General features: G+C 40.4%; 1 long non-coding RNA gene across 2 annotated transcripts in view; it reads right to left on the bottom strand.

The window, feature by feature from the left end:
• Positions 1–11: 11 nt before the first annotated feature.
• Positions 12–9,051, bottom strand: part of LOC135255267 (uncharacterized) — a 72,281-nt gene continuing 63,241 nt past the window's right edge. For both annotated transcript variants that reach the window (XR_010330134.1, XR_010330133.1), the window contains 2 exons: positions 4,308–4,385; positions 12–1,777 (listed from right to left, as the gene is read on the bottom strand). This is a non-coding gene — a long non-coding RNA (uncharacterized LOC135255267). The remainder of the gene's footprint in view (positions 1,778–4,307; positions 4,386–9,051) is intronic.

Below are 9,051 nucleotides of genomic sequence, written 5' to 3'. Positions count from 1 at the left end.
ACTTTGTCAACGAAGAATAATTGTAATTGATTTCTGCTACTCTCACCGTTGCCCCTTTATCGTTTTCTCGAAAATGGAGAAAGTGTGTCCGGGAGGGCAGATTACTTAATATACTCAGATTGTGGCCTGTAATATTCTTTTTGGGTAGCTTAAACGTGTCTTTATTTATAACATCTAAATAACACGGAGAATCATTTAATTTCGTAATAAATCACAGCGCTATATAATTCGAATTCGAGTTTAGAAACCTTGTGACGTGAAATGAATTTCGTGTTGTGTATAAGCGGCCGGCAGTCATACCGCCTTTAGTGCCATATCATATCACAAAAGTACCAAGACAATAGTATTAGGGCGGCATTTTGATTTTCGCTCAACCAAAAATAGCATCATCAAACCTAAACCTCAAATCAGCGCTGAAAAAATAAATGAGGTCAATACGGATCCACCAATTAAATTTTAACTGCATTAGCCTCATTAGAGTTCATTTATTTTGTAAACTCCCTCATTTGAATAAATTCCCCTTAAAGTAGAAAACGTGAAATCCTTGCATTTAACTTGACCTACCCTAATGTGAAAAAGGTTCGATAAGTGAAATCTAATAAATAAAATTTCTGTGCCATAATATACCCCAAGTGAAAAAATGGTATGCTGAAGTACACCTAAAGTATACTCGTGTACTTAAGTGTAATTGACGTTTATGTCATGTTGTACAGTATACCAGGTGGTCCAGATCAATGAGAAAATGCTGCTTTTCAAATACTTTTTTTAAATTTAATTTATGAGTAATTGTGATATTGCAGTAAATTTGAAGAGAGAAAAAACTATTCAAATGTCAGCAAGCTGTTCAATGATGTGTGTGTTTTTGTCAGCACTTTTGGTTGGAAACCCATTGTCTGCTATTCCTGAACAGACAGATGGGAGCCCTGCAGAGGAAGCTTTTTCACTACTGAAAAACAGCAGCACAAAATCAACTTGCAACACATTCTCACACTGAGACTGGGGCAGCTCTGCGCGGCCTCTTCCTCAGATCATTTTAAAAAAGCGAAAATGCGCAAACGCACTAACTGTCAATCAGTGGGGAAAAAGGGAAATGGAAGCACATCAATATACCTGAACTAGAAAAGGATGAATTTAATTAAACTGAATCTAGTTTCAGTTCAGAGGGAGTCACGTGATTAAATGAGTTTCTGATGCGCTAATAAGAATGATCGCACAGCTCAAATGATGACTCAAGCATGGAATTAATTTTTCTTTACATGATTAAATAGTTCAGGATTCATTTATTTCTTGGGAGGCGCGTGCAGTGATAGGGCTTTACGGCTCATGCGTCATTTTCAGCCGGTAACGTTACGCCACCATTCATATTATGATAAAACATAAAGCGCAGTCCTGCTGTTCACTCATTCTCATACCAGGCTATAAAAAGTGAGCAAGAAAGAAGGAAAGAGTAGACTATAAATGGCTTCGATATCAGATCTAGGATGACGTTCTCTTTCTCTCTTTTTCACCCCAATTTAGAAGGTCCAGTTCCTGTTCCGGTTTCGCTGGCTGCTACAGTAATGTGTGAGAGCACGTGTGAGGGCTCGTCAGAGGACAGGAACGTCTTTCTTAATGCCATGCTTGGCTTCCATGTTGTTTGAGCTGGCGCTCAAACATGAAATATTCTATTGTTAAGAAGTATTGCTGGGCTTCAAATAGTTGTTTGGATTCTTCTTTCAGGAAGCTGTCCACCTGCTCCACTTAACTCTGGGACGCCTTCCGTCCCTGCTGACCACCCCTGAGGAATAGACAAGTGAAAGAAGAACAGAAATTAGATACTACCGACTTAACTTTCTGCGGGACACCCGCAAATTGTTAGAGGTCCACTGAAAACATTCCAAGCATAAAATAATTTTAAATGTCATTAAAATTCCTATTAACACTTAATTCAGCCATTAGCATTTAAAGCACAGAAACGTTAATTTGCAGTTACCCCCATTTAATTCACTCTTTCCCAGTAATACTTTTTTTCCACCAGTGTTCGTGATTGTCCTGAGTGCCTTAGAGAGTCCGTACATTTCGGCAGTGTGCAGTGCTCTCGCGCTGATATGTGAGGACATGCGTGTGCAGAGCCTATCCAGATGGCAATCAGTGCTCATATGATTACAGTAGAGGCGACACGCTTATGGCTAGGAGATAATACGGCAGATAATTAGTTTGATTAACAGCACGTTTGATTGCCAGGGAAAATGAATGTTTACTCAGTCGGCAAACAAGCCTTCTTCACGCCCTTCCTACCCGTTCGCTGGAGGTTAAAGTGGGACAAAAGGAAATGCTGACTGCGGCTTTTGAGCCGAGATGGCTGGCGAGGTTTTATCGGCCTCGGCGGCGGTTCGGTGCTGACTTACAGTGCCCTATGACAGTCATACACTGCAGCTATAAGTGGAACTGAAGCTCCAGCTCGAACAGAAGGGGCTGAAGCACTTATCAACAGAGTGCGTTTGTGTCCTCGTTTCACAAGGATGAACGTGCTGCAAAGACTACGTACGGCAGCCGGAAAAGCCAATCTACAGTTTTGTTCAGTCACAGGAGTGCGACTTCTTCTGAAGAAGCGTTGTGCAGGAGATGCAGGTGTACCTGCAAATGACTTCTACCTGCATTGAAGTGGGCACTCGCAGTAAGAGACTGAGCATTTTACTTGATTAACCCGATGCATTTGCCTTGTGTTCAGATTGCATTTAAGTGCTTAATGTTTTACCAACATAAAAAGCAATGCTAATAGTGCTAAAGGCCCAGTCTAGGGACACAGCAATATAGGCTGCCCTTGGGCTCAATATTAAGGTGACAGTGATGAAAGGGGAACACATCTCCACGAAGAGAATATTCAGTATAAATAAAATGCACTCCTGGGGTCATTCGACAGGGCTCATCCATGCAGAATAATGCTGGTAATAGTAACACATTTCCAAAATCCTTTTCATGCTTCCGTGATACAATGTCATTTCAATATCCTAAAATTTAAAGACGGGTGAAATTACTGAGAAACTGGCTGAATAAGACATGGGTCAATGCTAAACTAGTGGATAAAAAATAGTGGATAACTTGTATTACAAAAATCCAGTCCAGAGTTTCAGTGCTCAAATAATAGTGAAGGTAGACCAGGCTAGTTTTAGGACATGCTAAGGTCAAGTTCACTCGCTTGTGATGTTCACTGTCTTCTGGTGTGCTTTCAGAAGTAGGCTAGTTTTTTCTGGTTTGTTGTTTTAGGTTTGCTCCATTAATGGAAATAAAATCAAACTTGAAATCATTTAAAATACATTCAGTTTGGTTTGGTAGGCCCAGTTGTGGCTACCTGCAAATCAGAACTGGTTTAATAGCAATTTTTTCAATATACAGACATAATAGAGAATACGGACACCGGTTTGTTTCATATCTCATAACACAACAAATAAATCTATAAGACCAGCCTGATGTGGCCTCAGCTTATTTTAGTTTGTATCCAACACTGTCAACAGTTTCACATAAACATCCGGTCAAATCAAACAGTCAACCTAATTTTCCATAAGAATCCCCTTACACTCCTTGTTTCAGCTAGTGAAATGTTAGCAAAATGGAGGGAGCAAATAACAAATTTTTACATGTGATTTTGTATATTTTTAGCACAGTGACTGAATGGACCAGCATATGAAAGCTTTGCAGACTATCAGCAAACAGTCTCTCTTCCAAGCAAATGCCTTCTTAGCAGCACTTAAGTATTTCATATTTGAGGGAGTGAGAACCAAATCTGCTTCGAAAGAGGATTACTGCTGCAAGTCTAACTTCACAAGAAAGCAGAAACGAACACCATTTACATTAAAGAATACAGAGCACGTATAAGATACACAGCGTCAAGACAAATCACAATACAACTACATAATACAGCACTCACAACTATTTGCAGAAAATGATAAAATATACTACATCACAATGGAAAAATGAGCATTATAAAATCATAATTAAACCATTCATTAAAGATTATCAATATAAAATTGTCACAATATGGTTTCTGCATTTACTGCTTGGTTAGAGTAAAGATACATCACATCACAAAAATATCACTACATACCTACAGTATATACCTATATATACTAATATATCACCTATAATATACAGCAGATGTGTTCTGGGGTTCTGCAGGTTCATTATAATCTGGCTAATGCAGATGAGTGGGCTCAGAGGCCCATCTTTTGCATTGCTGATAGAAGGTACGGACAGCCCATTTACATTTTTGAGTAAAGAACTTAAGTTAAACTGTTGAAATACAAAGTACATCAAAAGTGAATAATTACCCTCATGTTGTGAGCTTAAACACTGCAGAACTCCACATGTGGTATTTGGAGGGATTTCCTGTACTGTGCTGTCATCATCTTGTGGAAAACAATCAATTTTACATTCAATCAGTGACAATTAGTCATAAATTCAGAGCCAGAAAATAAATTTAACAGTGATATCTTCAAAGGCCTTAATCACAACTTAAATGAAACAATGAAATTAATTCAACATAATACCTCAATCACTGTTAACATTTTAAGTGAAACAGAATTACTTAAAAGCATCATTTTGTCAAAGGAAAAACCCATGTAAACCTTCTGTTGTACTGCTTGATGAGTGATGGCTACCTCTGTAGGAGGCCCACTGCTATCCCACAGTACACCACTCTCCCAACAGAGAATCTCATTTGTGTTACACAACATTACCAGTTCAGCAGTGAAACTGATGTGCTGGAAATATTCACAGATTTGAAAATGTAAAATATTTGCTTTGATCTGTGTCTCGTGCAAAATATCAAACATCACTTTCACACTTTTTTTTTAACCATGACCAACACTCAACACACTAAATCACCTTCATCACAGTCATCTGCTGTCACTGCTGCCATCACCCCGGTCACCTCCTTGACTAACAAGGTTATGAATTAAATTGCTGATTACAACATTTCATTAACTTCAAGAATTGATCATCTAGTCCACCCCTGCAAGAGAGACACCCGCAGCACAACTGCAGCATGTGGAGAACCAATGCATGTATAGTTTTATCCTTAAAAAGTTTGTTGCTTTAATGTTGTGTTTAGGTGTCTCAAAAGTTTGACTTTGTGATGACTATGTGCATTGTGATCTTTTGCCAGGTTTGTTTGTTTTTTTCTGTATACGTGATGTAATGTGCATTACGGTTTTAGAATATAAGATTTTTGTTTGGTATGAGAAAATTTTTGTAGATGGTGTTGTTTTTGCCTTTTTGCTATGGTCCGGGTTTTAAAATAGCTTTTCTTTGACAGTAAGTTGTGAACATAATTGTGGTTATTGGGTTTTTTTAAATACATGTTGGTGTTTTTAAAAAGAAAAATAAATGTTTCAATTGAATATGTTTGTGACCAGACAGATAGTAGCTATGCATTGGCCATCTCCCTGTCTGTACACGAGTGCAGGTCTGAAACACTGACAGACAGTGAGCAACTCTGCATTGTCTCCCTGTCAGTACATGAGTGCAGGTCTGAACCACTGACCTACTGTACAGTGTGGAGCTCTGCAGTGGCCGTCTCCCTGTCAGTACACGACTGTAGATCTGGACCACTGATAAACAGTGAGAGCTCTGCAGTGTCCATCTCCCTGTCTGCACACCTACCTCTGCAGTGATGTGAAAAGCAGCATGCTGATACGGCATTTTCTGTGGCATATTGAAGAATCACACATCACGCGTGCCATCCTTGACACAACAAAAACACGCACGTGGTCTTAACAAGGCCGGCGTAGTTAGCGTGACCTGACATTTTGCGTAGACTTGCTCCAGTGGGCCTCTGGTCATGCAGAGGAAAGGCTATAGCAGAAAGACAACAGCACGTCACCTTGGAAACCCCGTGCTTTAGCCACGTTTGTACTGTAGGCTTCATTGACCTCAGTTCTGTTCAGCAATCACTTACCAATTCTGTGACCACTCCTCATGGGTACGTGACAAAATGACATTCAAAGTGTAATGACGATACAGACAAGAGACTAAATAGAAATAACTTCTCTATAAAAAAATAAGTCCTCTTTTCTACCCATTGCTGAAGCTCTAATCCTTAGAGCCTGCACAAAGTGTGAAGCCTGGCGAACGATCCTCCATTCAATTTATTAACCTGCCAACTCCAGCCACAACTTGAGTCATTCTCTCCACACTACTGCACTTGCTTCCTTTCATACACTGAGGCACATCATCACTCCCTCCAAAATTAATTACAGGAAAAATACACAGGCTTAGTAAATAACTTTTGTTGGCTTGCATGAGATAAATCACCTGCTTGCCAGAACTGACAGACAACAAAACAATGACTTTGTTCCATATTTAAAACAGTCGTTTTATTTTTATAAAGGAGTTTGTTTCATTTCACCATCATTAATCAGGAAGGCTTTGATTTGATCACCTCCCCTTGTCTAAATGCACTGAAGATGAGATGCAAAGTTTGTTGCCCTTGGTCTGTCTTTGAGCTGTTCTTTCCACTGATGTAAAACAGGCAGCCTCTTTTGTGGAGTGAGAAGCATTTTTTTTCCTGGGCAGGCAGTGCTATGCACTGTCGTGTGCTCTAAAACTAGCTGCAGGGAGAGAGTGGTAGGCAGGCAGCCAGTGGAGGGTGTAAAAATGTAATCTCTTTTTAACACCCCAAGAGGGCGTGGGACCAGTGCTGTGTAGAGGGGGAGCGAATGAGCTGATTAAGTGTGATAATCACCTCCTCTATCTCCTGTCTGACATGAAGAAATAGAGAAATACTTACAATGTTCTGGTGAACTTTTTCTGTAATGTTCAGATGGACATTCAGGAATGCATAAGTTAGTGGGGATGTATAATACATGTACACAAACACATACACACACACACACACACACACACATATGAATGTAATCACGCACGTACGTACACACAGTGCAGTCTGTAGTACTTGGACAGCGACACAGTTTTTGTTGTTTTGGCTCTGTATTCCAGCACATTGCATTTGATGAAATGAAACAATTATGAGGTTAAAGTGCAGACTGTGGACTTTAATTGGGGGGTATTTACACCATATTGGGTGATCCATTTAGGAATTACAGGACTTTTAATACATAGTTCCTCCATTTTAGGGGACCAAAAGTAATTGGATAAATTAACATAATCTTAAAGTTGTCATATTTTAGTACTTGGTGCAAATCCTTTGCCTTAGGACTTATGACAGCCGTACACTAAGTCTGTGATCCATAAACATCACCAGATGCTGGGTATCTTCCCTGGTGATGCTCTGCCAGGCCCGTACTGCAGCCATCTTCAGTTCCTATTCGTTTCTGGGGTGTTTTGCCTTCAGTCTTGTCTTCAGCAAGTTGGATTTAGGTCAGGTTATTGATTTAGCCAGTCTAGAACATTCCACTTTTTGGACCTGAAAAACTCATTGGTTGCTTTAGTTCTGTGTTTGGGGTCCTTGTCCTCCTGAAATGTCAAGCACCATCTAATGAGTTTTGTCATGTTTGGCTGGATCTGTGCAGATGAGATGTTTCTGTACACTTCAGAATTCATCCTACTGCTGCCATCAGCAGTCACATCACCATTAAAGACATGAGATTAAGGTCATAACTCTACCTCCACCATATTTCACAGATGAGGTGATACGCTGTAGATCATGAGCAGTTCCTTTTTTTCCTCCACACTTTCTGTAACTTGGTGCAGGTTAATGCATGTGACATCTGTCCATAAGACTTTGTTCCAAAATTCTAGTTTTAATGTATTTTTAGCAGACTGGAACCTGGCCTTTCTGTTCTCGAGGGTGACCGGAGGTTTGCATCTTGGGGTTAAGACTCTGAGGTAATGATGGTGTAGTCCTCTCTTTATGGTAGCCTTTGATACATCAGTGCCTACATCCTGGTGAGTGTTCTTGATCTGTTCTACAATTTAAAGGGGGTTTTTCTTCGCTACTGAATATCTTTGGTTGTGCACTACAATCTTCCAGGTTGTTTGCTAATTGCTGAGCTCACCACTGCATTCTGGCTTCTTAACAATGTACCAAGCAGCCAATATTTTGGCGATGTGTCTGAATGATTCACAATGATTCAGTCTCATGGTGGCCTGCTTTACTGTGATTGACACGTCTTTGGTACTCATGTTGAGAAACAACAACAACAGACTAAGTGCATCGACTCCTGATGCAAGCACACACAGCTGGCCAAGAAACAGCTGTGCAGCCAACTGTCTGATTACACTTGGCCCCCAAGATTGGGGAACAATGTATAAAAAGGGCTGTATCTCATGGTTCTCCTGATACTGATGTAAATATCCTCAAAGCTGACAGGCTGCCAGCTAACCTGCAACATGTCCCGCCCACGTGTCCATCAACATCTAGCATCATCCATGATCATAATATACCACACATTAACCATTTCATGATTAAACAATATGATATTCTGCTTAGTACTGCAATATACATAGTTACAGTTTCCATTTATAAAATACAATACATCAATACAAATGTTGGGCCACCATACGGGGAACATTATCGTATGTGCTCACCAGAATGCTTCATGGACCCACTGTAGAGAGAGAGGCAAGAGAGGACAAAGGCAACTTTTATTTCAGATTAAGTCTTGTCTGTGTGCTCCTAAATACATTGATAAGCCCCTTCCACTCTGTTGCAGCATGGCCCCATGGCTTCACCATATGCGAATAGTGTATCTCACATGACATGTGCTCTGTGTGGCTTAAGAAGACAGCAGGAGAAGGAGACTTGTTCCATATCCACCTTATCTCACAGGTACGATAGCCTGATTGATTCAAATTGGAAGAAAACTGCTCAGTCACAGCAGAGCTCAAGACAAAGAGCTTTGGTAGGGCCCGATGACCCAAATCCAATACTGCACTCGTAGCAACCGTGCCCTGGCCTGTGTCTCTCTACAGCCTTTGAGCTCCAACGCTCTTCCCCACAGCTCACTAATTGGTAATAACACAGAGGCCTGCAAAGCCAGAGACCATTCTGAGCCGTTATCCAGTTTGAGGTTTATCACAGATAAGACGTGAATTCTGAATATCACGGGAAAC

Source organism: Anguilla rostrata, chromosome 5 (assembly GCF_018555375.3).
Source record: "Anguilla rostrata isolate EN2019 chromosome 5, ASM1855537v3, whole genome shotgun sequence".
In the NCBI taxonomy this organism is placed as follows: domain Eukaryota; kingdom Metazoa; phylum Chordata; class Actinopteri; order Anguilliformes; family Anguillidae; genus Anguilla; species Anguilla rostrata.
The sequence above is the reverse complement of the archived record's forward strand: the minus strand, read 5'-3'. Positions and strand labels throughout refer to the sequence as shown.